Source organism: Bolinopsis microptera, chromosome 4 (assembly GCF_026151205.1).
Source record: "Bolinopsis microptera isolate Bmic1 chromosome 4, MBARI_Bmic_1.0, whole genome shotgun sequence".
In the NCBI taxonomy this organism is placed as follows: Eukaryota; Metazoa; Ctenophora; class Tentaculata; order Lobata; family Bolinopsidae; genus Bolinopsis; species Bolinopsis microptera.
In genome coordinates, this window is record NC_087075.1 from 11,105,661 (window position 1) to 11,121,700 (window position 16,040).

The 16,040-nt window shown below is 38.3% G+C and overlaps 2 long non-coding RNA genes across 2 annotated transcripts; both read left to right on the forward strand.

Moving 5' to 3' along the window:
- Positions 1-4,532: 4,532 nt before the first annotated feature.
- On the forward strand, positions 4,533-6,387 carry LOC134814151 (uncharacterized). Its single transcript, XR_010160106.1, has 2 exons — positions 4,533-5,706; positions 6,113-6,387. It is a non-coding gene; the product is annotated as an uncharacterized LOC134814151 (long non-coding RNA).
- Positions 6,388-9,014: 2,627 nt separating this feature from the next.
- LOC134814270 (uncharacterized) lies at positions 9,015-15,361 on the forward strand. The gene is made up of 4 exons (XR_010160137.1): positions 9,015-9,135; positions 9,313-10,456; positions 12,515-12,613; positions 12,739-15,361. It is a non-coding gene; the product is annotated as an uncharacterized LOC134814270 (long non-coding RNA).
- The last annotated feature ends 679 nt before the right edge of the window (positions 15,362-16,040 follow it).

The window sequence follows — 16,040 nt, forward strand, 5'->3', positions numbered from 1 at the left end:
CGGATAGTTTTAAATTTACATAGTCGTATAACTATAATCAAGTTAATCCTGTTTTCAAGAATGCGCGGCTTTGGCGGCCAGTTATTGACTTGTACATAAAATTGAATTTTAAATAGAAATGTGAATGTATTAAAATTTAAAACTTTCAAAACGGAGGCTTATAAATATTATTATATTATGATTGTAAAATAAAGGATAAAATTTTAAATTTGTTTCACTAAAATTTGTTTCACTCTTTGCAGTACTCCCGAATCCTGATCCTACCAGGACTTCGAAGACCCCTGTAATACCATCTATTCTGGTATACCATTTGCTTTAAGTATCTTAATAACTCTGACTTACTTCAGCGTCCGAGTATTGATGCGCTGTCTCCATAAAACTCTATCCGCCATAAGTCCGCCCATTTCTCCAGTGTCGTTGAGACCCGTGTCAGCTCGTAGGCTATCAACATAAGTCATGGCTGGTCTTAATAAGCAAACCTTTATGTACACTGTCAAAGGCTTTATTAAAATCTATAAACACCATAGTGGCCTTCACACTCATGGCCTTTAGACCCTATATAATTCTTCACAGAACAAGAATGTGCGAAGTTGTAGAGCAACCAGGTCTGAAGCCATTCTGGTTGTCTCTTAGTTCTTCTTCAAGTCTTTGCTTCATCCTGCTCAGCATTTTGATTAGAGTTTTACTTTTTGTTTCTGATTTCTAGAAAATCATAAGACGTGGCACTTGGTAGCACTCTGTTTGCAATAACTACCTACTAATGATATCCATTACCCATGACATGTATAGTTTCTTTTAGGGGTTATAGAGGTGTCAGGATTTTAGCATCCACAGCAATATATAGGTGATCTGGAACTCAATCTTATCAATACTCCTACATGATTTTATGAAGTGATTGTTGCAGTGAATGAATTTAATATATATTTGTGTTAAATTCCTATTTTGGACTCTTAAACTCTTTAATTTTATATGTTATTGGATTGAACCAAGTAACATGTTACTCTAGCGAGATCTCCATCCAAAAAGATTAGTCTGCGGGAGCTGTTTTATTACTTTACTTATACATCTTCGGAGGGTAGGTAACATTTCTACTACATTTAAGCTCTTCCTATAGACCTGCCTCTTGATCTCTTCCTATTTTTGGGTTGTCATTCAAGTAGACAGTTGGGTAACCGATCTTCAGGCATTCTACTGACAAGTCCAAAGCAATGCAGCTATTTTGTTGTAAGTATGTCAGTAAGGGAAGTTATTAATGCCCTTCTTAAAACATCCCTTGGACCAAGAGGAAGATTAAGTGAGTGTGTAATGTCACCAGACAGTAACCACCAACTCTATTCAAAGATTCAAGATCCACTTGTCACAGAAAAATATTCGAAGAGATTCTTTCAGATATTATAGTATATAGTACATTAAAAATTCAAGGTGTTATATTATTATAACCTGATCTTGCCCTCCGGGGTCCCATCATAAGCACATTCAACTTAATCTTATTCTTTACCTAGATGTTACCTGTAAATCGCAGAACTGGTTGGACAATGGACATCAAGACTACTGTCACAGCCTGGTGACCTAGAGCTAAATGAGCTACTGTTTCCTGTGTAGACCTCCCAGATGCTGGACAGGCTAGGATGTTCCTCGCCTTGTGAGTAACTTCAAGATCAGGTGTTATGGATTTAATGAAATAAGGCCAGAGGGGGGCGGGGGGGGGGGGGGGGGAAGGATCAAAATTTTCGACCTAAATTTTATTCTCTAAACAAATTCACATTCATTATTCAATTGGTGTCTTAATTATGGATATACTGGACCTGATAATGTGATGTAAGATGACGTGATAATACAGAATAACATGAAAGCCTTCATTCAATTAACCTCATTTTCACGATAGGAGCATATAAACTTCCAAAATTAGGGGATGGGCAGGTCAAATCATAGTCCTAACTTCAGGATATATATAGGCATTCAATAACTATGATATATTGACTTGAAATTGAATATTATCACAGGGAAAATATAATGACAATTCTTGTTGACACTGAGCACTAAACTAATGACAGCTAAGTAAAGATTCAGTTCAAGCCATCTAAAGCGACTCATGAATATTGAATATGTACATTAGAACTTATTTTTATGAAGTTTGGGTTTTATGATAAAGTTATTATATGCTACTTATATGAATGCTTTTTCAAAGAGATGCGTATTTATTCTCTTTTTAAACAAGACGATATCGGTTAATGTTCTCAATTGCTAAGGAAGCTGATTCCAAACAAAGGGTCCACAGTAACTAAAGCTTCTCTCAGTTTTACTATAATTTGAAACAGTAGGAACATTTAGGAGGAAATAGTCTTGTTCAGTCCGTAGTACACGTACAGGTTGACTCTTAATGTTGATGCATTTGGTGATATAATTTGGAGCTACGTTGTTGACACATTTGAACACGGTTAGAGCAATCTTATACTCTATTTGTTGTCTTATTGGAAGAAAATGGGCTTTTTTCAGGAATGGAGTGACACTGTGAGCACAATGTTATGTTATGATTACCCTTGTCAGTTTTAGTTTACAATGATATTTCAATTCCTTGTTTCTGTTGTAAAAGAAAGCACACAAATGACCTTACTTGAATATTCCAGCTGACACTGTTCTTAACGTATATAATAATCAGTTCTGCTAGGATACAACCAGATTAGTTTTCCTATTTTAAAAAATCATATAGTTAATCCATAGAGTTGTGTCAAATGATATTGAATCTCCGAAAAAGAGTGACAGAGGTTAAGCTCGTTAGGTTTTGGTCATTAAATGTTTAGGCAGTAATTTTTGATTAATTGTTCTAATTCTCGTTGCAGTGCCCTCGAATCATTGATAAACAACGTAAACTCAATTTACATAAACCAATATTTTCTGGTGTTACTATATCCGCCGAAATTCCCTTTCCTCAGGAACGAAAAATCTATTATACCATAAATTAAGTCAAACAATTGCCTAAAATTGTTGTAAACTAAATTTCATGGGAGGACTTATTTTAAAGGAGACTAAGATTTCAGCAGAGCATATACATGATATATGATTTAACGAATTTAAGTATCGTTAAATTTATACAAGTCGCTACTGCGTGTTATAGGTAAATGTATGTGATGCTATGTAATTGATGTATGTAATGTTGACTCGTCTTTAAATAATTTCCCAGATCGAAAATATTTTAGTCAAAAAAGCTAGCTGAATAAATTTAAAAAAATTAAATGATATGGAAAAATGGTCTTAAAAATACGACTAATATTGTTGTTGACTTGAAATTAACAAAATTTGTGACTTATATTATGGTAACCATAATATTTATGGGAACCAAAGTTATTGTGAACCAAATTTTTTCAGGCATGGTGGGCTGAACATGGAGCTACCGAAAGCTGCGAATCATTTAGAAATAAACTCAAATGCAGCAGACAGACAGAAGCATTAGTTTGAGTTAAGTTGTAAAGCTTCTTTAAACTTTTTCATCACAAAGAGAAATTTGTGTTAAATAGTAGTGGTAAATTTAAAGGGCGTGTTGGTAGACCTAATACAAACTTATATCAAATATGCTTGTTGATGACCTTAAATATAGAAACTTAGAACTTAGAAATTTGAGTGATTTAAATGAAATAAGGGATATTGCTAGCTGTAGGAAGTGTTGGAAACTGTTGTACTAGGCACAGATTACGTAGTTAAGATGTTTTCTTAATGGAGTTCTATTAACTATGTATGATCCTGTTTTATAATAAGATTATTTGTATAGAGTCGTATATAATAATGTTTCTTCTTAGACTGCCAGAGAGCACAGAAGATGGCTACTAGACAGCTAAAATCGATACTTTACGAGCCACCAGGGGATGCCTTTTTTCGATGGATAAAGTAAGTGCACCGACTTTTGACGCTTAAAAAAGTAAAAAGGACTTTTCACAGAGATATTTTGGTACCATCTTATGATGGCCTCTCATATGTATCTTTCGCCTTTCGGATCAATTTATTCCGGTCAACAAAGTTTCCTACTCCAGGCCATTAAATTGCTCCGTCAAAAACGCTATTATACCGGAGTTTTATTATAGTCAGGAGTTGGACGTTTTTCTGTACGCTTAGCTTGTCAATCTATGGTGTAGTTACCGTATAATATAAATGCTGTGAACACATTTTTCACTTGCTCGTTGACGAGGGTCACGTGATGGTAGGCGAATTTGTCAAGTTTATACGACTATTGTAATTGTACAATAAAATATTTATATTTTTGTATCCTTGTATCCGTGACCTCTGACAGGACACCGGTCATCTCGCCCAATTTTCCCGGGAGAATCAGATCTCATGTCAACTAGCGCGTGATCATCCCGGCCTGGGTGGTCCACTTGTAATGTTGTCAAACGGGAACCTCGGCCTCGCACATCTGGTAGTGAAGTACTGATTACAGCTGCAGGTCCTCCAAATTCACGAAGTCCAACAAGTCCTTGTATGAGCCATCAGTGTAAATCACGGTACTTTTCTAATCATAATCGCTTAGCTTGGCATCATTCAATGGACATTTGTTGTTCAAAAGAAGAAAAGTCAAAAATGAGAGTGAACGGTGACTGCTTATTGCATAAGCTCTTAAATCTGCTAACCGTACATAGCTCACGCAGCTGTCTACAGTTGCTGGGCTCGTTCCGGGTCAGAAATTTAAAGTTTACTGCGGCGTGGGGCTACATCGTCGTTCTGCTGTCGTGTACATTTAAGAATGTGGTGTGGAAAGAGTTCTGACTTTTCCTGGAGTAAAGATATATGTCGGCCGTCTTTGTCACGGAGAAGTCTTTAAAGCTTTAAAGCTCTGAGCTTGACCTATTAAAAGACAAAAGATACATTTGCACGTCACGAGTAATGTGACCTACTGAAAAAAAATCGGGCAATTTGAAAATTTAGTCAAGTTCACACATGCACAATCAACCCCTCATTGGTGTGATCCTCTGATCCGGGAAATCGAGATGTCCTCTCACAAACAACAGTTATTAGTAACAAGCATAACACGATTTTCCAATCTATTAACGAAGTTTGAGCATTTAGGGTCAAAGCAGAGACTTGGGTCGATGTGAATCGGCTTAAAAATAACAAATTTGGGGTATCTTTATTTTACATCTTGGTCGAGACCTGTCACCAGCAATATGATTTCATGTTGCCTTATTCAGGCGGGCGAAACTCACGTTACATGCGATCTGATCATCTGACTCTCACGATCGAGATCGGTAGCTTTAACTCACCAGCTCCAACACGGTTTTTTAGACTTTTTTCGGTTTTTCGAGCTGCCCTTCTCCCCTGAGGCCACGATGAAAAACATACAATATATTATATCTTTATTCTTTATATGTTACATGCATTCCCCTGCAGTAGTGAAAAGTAAATTGTTTGTTTTATTTCAGTGTCGACAGCTCAAACTATGGTGGTATCTTATCGCTACAATGCTGCTAACTAGACTCTTGGATGAAGTTAAGTTGTTTTAGTCAGATGATCTACTTTTTGGCGTTTCCTACTGCCCTAGTTATAGTAGTTCAAGGTTTAACTGTAAATATAGTGTTAAGTAAGTTTCAATACTTCCCTGCCACCTTTTCAGACATTGCAGAGATGTGTGACCGCACAATTCTCAAACCGAAGAATCAAAAGGAGTTATTGATTTATCGGTATATAAAGTATGTATGCTTTATCAAACAAAGCCACTAGGTAAGCAAATTCAAATATTTTGACAGTTCATACTGCGGTTATACATTGCAGCCAATGCGCAGCAAACAAGAGCTTGCCACTGCTATAAGCATTCGTATTCGTAGCTTGTTTGAATCTCAAATTTATTCGAATTATCATAAGTAGCCGGAAGCCCGTCCTGCGGACGGAGTTCTTCAGCACAAAATCGATTCTCAAACATTTTAAATCTACCCTTTCTCATTTCTACTTCTTTTCCTTTCACAATTTTCATGTTTTTAAAAAACTTCTTACCCCTATCCATGTCACCTATGATTCATGCATTTCTAGCTTCTCGGACAGTGCTGTCTTTTCCCTCATTGGCAAATCCTGAAAGTTTTATGAAAAATATAGATCAGAGTTATGTTTGTTCTGCACGTCTGCATTTCAGGTATTCGTGACACAGTTTACGTGTGATGACGTGGGCATCTCTCAACACACTTTGCAGCATGAGCGACGGTGCCGTGGCGGGATATCTGGAAATGTAGCCTTGAGCTCAGTTTATTTTTCTCCGTCACCTCACCCGGGGGAGGGGGGGGGGGAGCCAATGACTTTGGGTACTTTGGGGACAAGTGCAGAATTTCGCCAGCAATTTAACCTCAAGTCTCCAAGATTTTTAGCCCCCATTGGTACCCAAAAGTCTCCTTTAGAAGTCATTTAATAAAAGATAATATCAAAACTACATAAAACTCGCCAAAACTTTGGGTACTTATGGGGACAAATGGAAAATTTCACCAGCGATTTGACCTTCAGTCCCTATGATTTTCGTCCCCATTGGTGCTCAAAAGTCTCCATCAGTAGTCATTGCCCCCCCCCCCCCCCCTCATCCTGTGTCGGCTGTATTCAATTCTGATTGTACCACGGTTAAAAAATGCCAGTTAAATGTACCAACTCTCGTTTTATTTATTGTACCGACTCTCGCTCTTCGACCACGCTTTTCGTCTACTTGGCGTAGGGCGCGGTAATATTTCATGTAATCACGCACACACGTATCGCGCGCGATGTAGAAATAAGTGCAGCGCACATGGTCTTGTGGGTGACCCCCGTAATCCATGTGGTGGGGCAGGAGGGTCAAGCACTGTTTTTGTGGGTGACCCCCGTAATCCATGTGGTGGGGCAGGAGGGTCAAGCACTGTTTTTTCTGAAATGAACCTCCTGATCCATGTGGTGGGGCAGGAGGGTCAAGCACTGTTTCTGAAATGAACCTCCTGATCCATGCGGTGGGGCAGGAGGGTCAAGCAATGTTCTTTTCAGGTTGACCCTCCTGCGCCATTATAGTTACGTTTCTTCTCAATTTTGATAGAACATGTTGTGTTTTGTAGTAATTAAGCAATCTTGGGCTGAAACCATTTAATTCATTAATTCCGTATGATCTATTACTCAGCAAATTGAAGGTCAGGAATCTTTTCATTTACATTGGGAACGGTACGATTACCAGCTTATTAAGCAAATTATACAGAAACTCGACTGACTTGTTTGAGTTTGTGTAAGTTAGTTCAGTTACTAGAAACTAATGTCCTCTTTTACAGTAACTTCAAAACTGTCAACGCCGGTTTAAATGCTTTTATACAGAAACTGATTTAATATATGTACATATTTATATATATATTGTATGAGGCCCTTATAATGAGGGTAAGTCAAGATCACTGTCCAATTTTGATATTTCAATTTTCAATCATTGATTTATGAAGTAGCATGGTTGTTGAATGTTGAAATTGGTTTAATAGGCTTGTTCGACTGAGCAGCATAGGCCGATCATAACATATTTCCCCAAAATATCGTATTTCAATATCATTAATATATGTCAAGAGATACATTACTATGTTACCAGGCCGGCTGTTCGGATTAGTATCCATTATTGCTGAGATTAATTATACATGGTGAGTATATTGACCAATACCAATCGTTTAATCGGTATTTACCTATTATCGGTGTCGTATTTTCAGCTAAATATTAAACAATCGAAACTTAAAAGGACCGTGGCCGTAATTTTGTACCCTCCTAGTCTTAGGTTATCACACCCCTATTTACCTCTTAATCGCAGCCTAAATGTAGGAGTCATACAATAACATGATTATCGCTTGGGCAAGTTACATTATATTAGCCTCCTCAGGTGAGCAGTCATGTAGATATATATTAGCTGTATTCGATTTAGGTAAGAAGTCACAGAAACTTGGAAGCTGATTTATTTGTATCTCTCCTAGTTCTGTGTAGGCTGCATTAAATTTAAGGTTAGATGCTAGGAATACAAAATACTTATATTGAATTCATTAGCTATAACTCTACGATCAGTTATCTTTTCATTGTCTATGGTAAATATAGGTCTGATATCACGTTTCTGTTTGCCACGAATTTTATTTATCAGTTCCCAGGTTTTCTTAGAGTTTCCCTGAGTTTCAAGAAACTTTTCAGAATAATAATCAGATACAGCCTTTTTACGAACCTTTTTTAGAGCCTTTCTATATTTCTATATGTAGTCATCATAACGGTATCTTTTATTACAGCAGATAGAACACAGGCATGTGCCCCCTTTTGTGTCAGTTTCGCCTTGTTTACACTGGACTTTCCTGACTTTCGCCCAGTCATCATACAGTCCATGGCAGTGGTTTACTGAGGCTATAATCCCGCCAGTAATCCAGGGGTTGTTCTGGATAGTGCGCTTAGTGGTTTTGGGTACAGCTAGTTTGCAGGTTTCGTCAATGCTTTTTTCAAAGATATCATGAAAGTTAGTAAAATCTATAATTGGTTCATTGTCTAGTTTGTATTGCATCACTTGATTTAATTGAATGTATATATAATACTGTTTGACACACTTCCTCTTGTCTAGTTTGTTACCCAAGACTTCAGCAAATTTATCAGTGTTTGATTTTTAATAGTCATAATATTGAGTGTGCTTGCGAATATTTTTGGCCTTGCTAATTTCCCAGTCAAATATTGTAAATATAGGGAGTGGTGAGATAATATGTGATCAGTTATGACATTAGGGCTGGAGTAGATAAGAAGTTGTTTTATCATTTAATAACCTGAATTTGTGTAGTTGATAAGATTTTGTTTCCTTTTGTACTTTCATGCTTATTAACACTGCAGCATGAGATTAGTATCCGCTCTGAAACCATAGTGTATAGCGTGTGTATTCTACGATGTTGACCACATAAAACAAACATACGGGAGCCCTTTCAAATCGTAGGTTGTGTTTTAGTACGGCTGAGGCATTGTGAAATGATGATCAACACGACAGAATCAGAGAAATACTCTGAAACAATTTCCTAGGTTGACATGACTTATAACTACCAAATTTGCAGGAAGTATGGTTTCTGATCAACTGCCTGGGCGAATCTTGACTCTTGCTGAATTGGATTTCAATTATTTCTCTCTTCTAATGATGTCGCAACCAGGCTAGACTGCAATTGTTCGGTAAGGTTTTAAGTGATTTTCAGATTAAACTAATATATTTTAGCTTAGGTGAAAAAGGTAGAAACTCTTATTGCACTATATAATCATAATACTATATAATTAATAGGTTCATCAAATTTTCTATCATGATTATAATCGCAATGAATTATCAATTTAGTTTAATACAAGTCTCTTCAGGTATCAAACGGATACGCCTTGAAGAATAGTGATAACACTAAATGTATAGAAGCCTTATATAACAAGCCTAGAATAACAAGCAGAATAGCAGCTCAAAATGGTCGTATACGACGGAGCTGACTGCTAGGGAGCGAGATCTCTACTTCCAGGAGCTGTTTGTAGTAACTTAAGACCGAGGAGGACTCAGATGTAAACATGCTAGTCACCCTGGTGAACAAGGTAGTACAGGGCAGGTTCTTGACATGGGAGACACAACGCAATTAGACTTTATTGGAACAACCTCATCTACAACTACAAGATGAGCCCAGCTCCTTAAATTCCATCTAAACTCGACAAAAGGATGTGGCTAATACCCCTGCTAATATGAAGCTGTGAAGCTATTCGAGGACAGGAAACTTTTGGAAGACGTGCAACATCAACCACATCCTGGCTGTCTACTGTCTGTAGTGTAGCAAGAAACTCCAAGAGATACAACTGGAGGCATGACAACGTTCTGCGTGTCATAGCTGGAGCCTTGCTAGACCAACTCAAGACGTACAATTCCGCATTTTCCACGCCCTCCGACAAATAATCGTTACGGTTCAAGTTGAAGAATGGGAGCTATGATGAGCTGAAGTTGAGGAAGGAGATGCCGTTTGAGAGGGCGAATGACTGGATGCTGATCTGGGACGAGGACACGATACAACACATCTACAACACATCCGAGAGACCTGAAATTGTAGAGAGAAGTGGTTCTGATAGAACTGACTTGTGGTGACCAAGTCGTGCGTAAATATGTAAGGTACAACAGCTAGAGCTGGCATCGACGGGTGAGTTTGGAAAGCTCAGCTCTTTACGGTAGAGATTGGGTTACCAGCTCTACTCAACTGCTTTGGACTGACGAAGAGGACGAAGAAGAAAGCACTGAATGAGGCTGCTTTGGTCGCTCTTCAATGTTCCTATGCCATTTAGTTAGCCCGTGACAGCAAGAAATGGTCTACCTTCTACGAAATCGCAAGGTAGAAGCCATTAACTGCGAAAGCTGGACCCATAAAACATGCGAAAGCTGCAACGAGGATCGCAAGTACTGGTGGAATACACGTAGAGTAATGGCTTGCTGACTAGATGTATAGATGGAGTTGCTATCGAACGATACAGAACTCAGGTAAACATCTAAACCTGTTATAGTTGATTTTTCTCATACACTTTATAGCTCTTAAATTAGAAGCAAATCAAAGCCTTCATGTTGTGTAACAGTTTGGTAGGTAGGGCGTGGATCTGTGAACTAATTATACTTGGTAATGCTGTAATTTAACATATTCACAGTACATAATTCTATGCAATCATGATAGCATCGGGGGGGGGGGGATCATATACTTAGTACCGTGGTCATATTTTCTTCCAAAACACAGTTAGTACATGGTACATTTCCCAGAAAAACAGGTACATGGTACTAAGGGGGGTGTCCAATATTATGTCAAATGTATTTGCGACTGCTATAAGACATAACTACATCGAAATCCCGTCGACCTTCTTCAATCTAAAAATATCGTAAAATATTTCCATGATGTCCAATTTAGTTGACTCACTCAACCCCGACACCAAGGCATCCAAATCTTGTGGAAAGCAGATTTTGTGGCACTCCTGTACAATCAATTTGATAATACCCTCTGTCAAGTCATTATCGAGAAACGGCATTGATCCAAAGCTGATTTGATCCAGTAGGTCTTTCAACGCTTTTTCAAAATTGTCTCTTTTGACAGTCTGAGAAAATGATCATAGTCGTAAAAATAATTCACAAATAATCTCGTCTACATATAGGGACACCAGGTTCTAGCACATTCATAAATCTTTTGTCGCTTGACAATTGGGTTTAACTGGATGGAACTAAAACAATCAGTCTTTCTTCCGTTTTAGAAAAGATATGCCTTAAACTTACCTGCGAAAGGATGAGCGACGTCTAAGTATTTTTTACGTTTCCATGGATACGGGCAATTCGGGGGTCTCCCGATAATCTGTAGATGGCTGAACTCATTCACTCTGCCGACTGCCTATATTGTCGATAATAATAATCTACATTACAATGTTTTATAGGGACATATTCACTGTATGCTACATTTCGAATCTTTTATTTGGTATTCTAGGAACCATGGAACGTTCTTTGAAAATCTCTCTAAACAGTTAAAATTGAATAGTTTATAGTGTGTCACTCAAATCAGTTATCTACACTCAGCTCGGAGCTGACTCAGCTCTGTACACACATTCCTCTCTTCCGGTTTTTATCACCGGCGTACTGAGGGGCCGGGGTGTTGACATATGTTACTTAATCAGCCGATGGGGCGGGGGAAGGGGGGGGGGGGGGGGAATTAACTGTATCGTTATTTAGCTTAATTATTCAATGTGTGATTTTTTCAGGAAGCTTCCGTTAAATCTTTTGTCTCAGGATTTAAGACAGCTTGACCTTTCAGTCGTATAATATATTTCGATAATAATTAGTAATACTGACTCTGTGTTGATTACGTATTATGTGAACGGTCCATAAATCACTATAACACAACACCGGAACTTCGATATATTCATAAGTTCGTCCCGTGAATTTTCAAGTACAGACGGTAAAGTGAACTGTTTTTCGGTGGTTATTTCGCCGAAAATTTAATAAACACGAATGAAGGATGTTTACCGTTTAGAACACTTCGAATATAGTATTAATAGTTTTAAGAGATCATATTATGTACAAATGACACGTGACATGGATCAATCAATATAGCCACACACTTGTATTGGTACAATCGCTAGATTGTAATCGGGGGGGGGGGGGGGGGGGGGATCATACACTTAGTACCGTAGGTGACGTTGGGGTGGGTCATATTTTCTTCCAAAACACAGTTAGTACATGGCACATTTCCCAGAAAAACAGGTACATGGTACTAAGCCCAAAAAACCCATTCCTGTTTTTGTAACTTTTTATTTCATCTAATTCGACTACATTGAAAACAAAACCCCTAGTGGGTATAATTTTCCCACTGTTTAATGAGCTGTTTAAAGCTGTTTATATACTAAGACACAGTTAGTACCGTGATTTCTCAACATTTAATACCACAGAAGGGTCGGTGGGTGGGTTTTTGACTAAATTCCAAAATTACACTTAGTCTATGTCACGTACAGAACTTAGTACCTGATCTAATCGATGTTTACATCTCTTAAATATAGATTATATTTTTAGGAGGGGATCTACAATTTGCAAAGACGATTTATTTTCATCCAGAAATTTACGGAGTTCATTCGTCTTCAGTCTTGGTGCAGTTGTTTCTCTCACTATCAGGTATTACTATTCACTATTCAACCATGCTGCCTGGCTTGAACCCTGTTTGTTAAAACCTTCATGTATATTGCATGTTCATTATTATTGAAAAATAAATCAGATTTGTGAACATTTCTTTTCCTCAGTGACGGTTCGAGGAGACACTGCATCGCAATGCTCGGTGAAGATACGGGGATATGAGGCTGTTATCTCTCTCTCAAAGTCCACTGCACGTCGTCACAGAGCCTCAATCCGATCAGAGCAAGCAGCAAAGATCAAAAGAGACTTAACGTCCAATGTCAGACAGAAAAATTTCAACGGAAAACTCCTGGCAGACCTCGGAGGATTTAGGAAAGTAAACAGACTGGCTGTGGTCCTAGTACAAGATGAGGAGAACAAGATACTCGCAATCTGTAAGACGAGTGACTCTACAAGGACTATGACGAAGCAGACAAAGTGAAGAAGACTCTCGACGACCGGAGCCTAGCAGATAAAATGATAGCCGTTGGATTTGATACGACATCATCCAATACTGGTGGAGTTCACAAAAGGGCATGTACTATTCTTCAGCAGCTCCTCAATCGACAATCGACAGATACTCAGGATGGCCTACCCGCCTGGAGACATCACGTCCTGGAGGCAGAGCTTGTAAGAGGATCTGCCTCCAAGCAACTGTTCGGTGACACAACATCACTCGAAATAACCCTTTTCAAGATCAAGAAGACCTCCTGGGGAGATCTCGATCTGCAGAACATCGTCCTTCCCGATATCCTTACTTGCTACAGGAACGACGTAAGATTAGGAGACCTTCTATCCTTCATTAATCACATCCGCCAACTCAACAACCAGCCCAGGAGATTACAATGAATTCCTAGAGCTTGCTAAACTAATCGAGTGAGAAAGCATAGAGATGAAGAAAGGATTCATCCAGATACAATGACCTGGAGCTGACCACCATCCACCATGCCATATACATTATGAAGACGGCTCTTCTTCATTAGCTACCATTTCACTGGACGAAGAAGAGAAACGTGTTCACTTTGTTGTCTTCGTTTACTTGAGAGCTTGGTTCAGCGCTTCTTTCCTTGAATCTGCAGCCTCCGACGACATCCGTTTGTTACATAGTCTTCAGAAGTACAAGAGTGTAGACAGAGTATCAGCCATCACCACGACAGTCCTCAACAGGCACACATGGTACCTAACTGAAGAGCAAATCCCACTATCCTTCTTTGATAAAGACCTACCTCTAGAGCTAAGAAGTCTACTTGCAGCAAGAATAGGCCAACAAACTCTTGGAGCAATTCAAGTTGAAAATTTGTTTGATTGTTATTGAGCGTTATGAACGTCAATTAAGTCTAATTGATCAAAAATTATTTAGATATGTTTTGGTTTTATGAACCTCTTTATAATGACCAGGTAGTAAGACCAAATAGGGATGTTGGTATAATTTCTCGTACGGATTAGGGTTTTCAACATATGCTCTGCGCTCTAGTTTGGGTTTGGATTTTAAATAGTCAATAAGGACTACTTGAAGTACGTGTTAACTGTTAAAGTATATTATGCGTTAGTCGAGTGTTGAGTGATTAATCATCTTCGCATGTTCAGTATATAATAGACCTTGTTGTAGAAACTTACTCTTAGTACGGTGCTCCGCAGTTAATGTCATTCTGTATTATACGAAAAATGCATAGCTAGCAGTAGCATGAGGTATGATAACCTCTCGTATCGAAATCTTTGAAATGTCTAATCGATTAAGTCTTATTACCTGGGGACCCTGTTTTTTAGGTTTTCATACACGTATCAATCAAGAATATTATTAAAATTAACTTAAGTCTCATATTAATATAACGACTGTTTGAGAACACAAAGCCCGGGGTTCCCGGGTAAATTCAAAGCTAGGAATCATGATTAGTGATTTGTGTATTTGGTACTGGCCATAGCACTCTCGTAAATCTATTTGTCAATAGTTTACGAATGTCTCCATCATTGATCATGTTCAGTTGTTCTCTTTAAAGTATGTAATCAAATTATTCCCAATTATTAGAATATCTAAGTTAACATAGATTTTGTGATATGTCTACAACCTTTTTCCACTTGATTATATTTACCGGTTGACCTCGAGCTTTTGTAATCATTAACACGATCGATAGATATGGTGGAATTACATTGAATTGAATTGGTCACGTTTTTGCTGGGGAGTGCTCGGCTAAAGTTTTACCTAATTCATCATGTTGTAATGGTAAAACCATGCAAGGACAGTCTGTTCTGTCAGGGTGCGCTAGATCGGAGAGTGAACAATTAACATCGTGATTCTTTTGCTTTTATTCATTGCATTGCCGCATGAATACTGATACTTGCCGCATAATAATAGTAAATACTCTGTTAAGACACATGACACAGTATAATTAAGTTGGCCTAAGCTACCACTTGTATAGAGGAAAACTTTTACATGACAATGAACACCGATAACAAGTAAAGTTGCCATTCTGTCAAAATTAAAAACTGCCTTCATGAACGTTTAAAAAGTTAGCGAGATGAGATTAATAATTTGTTATTATTATAATGTATTGTACAAACTTGCGCAATGTTAATGGTCCTGTTGTCTTAAGTGTACACCCTTGATGAGGAAAAAGTATATCATGGGTCTGAACGAATCTATTATATTACGTGTTTCTTTCGGTCGAATGTGATTACCGTCTTGAAAGTTTGCACGAAGTCAATCCTGTAAATGTATACTCCTTGTCTAGTAATTAAGTAATTTCTACAATCTCCATGTGTTTTTTCTTTTCAGACTATTATATATATATCACAGATTACGCCAAATTATAATGACATCGGTGTGCTCAAAGAAATCATTGACATCACTGCACGAAGTCAATCCTGTAAAAGTATACTTCTTGCTTAGTAATTTCTACTATTACACGTGTGTCACGCCAAATTATAATGATATCAGTGTGTAAAGTAATCGTTGACATCATTCCGCAACTGCGCGTCTTTTGGCGCGTATCTTGCTGGAATTCCTCAATTCCTGGCTAGATCGGCGAGATGCGCTACTGTGCCGCGCCGAGCTGCCATGAATTGACATCGTCAATTAAGTTATGGGTTAGAGCAAAAATTTAGCAAACCACAATGCAAAATTTCTTCGATTGTTCAATATTATTTTGCAGTGACATGTTTCATTTAACCTTGTAGCGCGTTATTGGGCCGGCGGGCCGCGCTCAACCTGTCATTCCGCCTAGTCTATATTCGGTTTATTATTATATGTTTATTATTATATGTTTATGAACATGATAGCCTGAGGTCCCCAGGTTGCTCTATCCAGAGCCCTTGCGCTTGCAGTAGCGCGCGCCCGCCTCACGGCGGTAAAAGGGCTCTAGCCATGAACCCACCCAACGATTTTGGCACCACTCTACAGTGGTGCCAAAATTACCCGCGCTTTTGTCCTCAT